This window comes from Trichomycterus rosablanca, unplaced genomic scaffold (assembly GCF_030014385.1).
Source record: "Trichomycterus rosablanca isolate fTriRos1 unplaced genomic scaffold, fTriRos1.hap1 scaffold_134, whole genome shotgun sequence".
Lineage (NCBI taxonomy): Eukaryota > Metazoa > Chordata > Actinopteri > Siluriformes > Trichomycteridae > Trichomycterus > Trichomycterus rosablanca.
Genome location: NW_026946963.1, coordinates 128,622 through 129,150, shown reverse-complemented (window position 1 = coordinate 129,150; position 529 = coordinate 128,622). Strand labels below are relative to the sequence as shown.

General features: G+C 35.3%; 1 pseudogene; it reads left to right on the top strand.

The window, feature by feature from the left end:
* LOC134305242 (5S ribosomal RNA) lies at positions 1-109 on the top strand (annotated as a pseudogene).
* The last annotated feature ends 420 nt before the right edge of the window (positions 110-529 follow it).

The following is a 529-nucleotide window of genomic DNA, read 5'->3' as shown; positions in this document are numbered from 1 at the left end:
ACTTATGGCCACACCACCCTGAGAACGCCCGATCTCGGAAGCTAAGCAGGGTCGGGCCTGGTTAGTACTTGGATGGGAGACCGCCTGGGAATACCAGGTGCTGGAAGCTTTTCCTCACACATCTTTACTTCAACCTCCTGCTAAAGGAGCCGAACATTTTCTTTTTTTCTTCATCATCAAAGCAATACGAGAAGAAAAAGGCCAGCTGTCACTTTCATTCTGAGTAAAACACTTATCCATCCTGGCTGTACGAAAGGAAATTATTTTGTCAATATAACTTTAAAAAAATTAACGAATAACTTTGTTTTCCTGCTTTTAAAATGTAAACGAAAAACCAAATTAGGATTTTTAGCATTTTAGTGACTTTAAAAATGAAGTTCAAAATTATGTCCAGACATCATCCCCATCTAGTGGTGCTAGAAATAAGTTACATCTTGTAGATGTGGTATAGATTTGTGACATTATTGTTATTATTTATTTATTTATTTATTTATTATTACTGTCTTTTTAATTATTTGTTGTTGTGTCT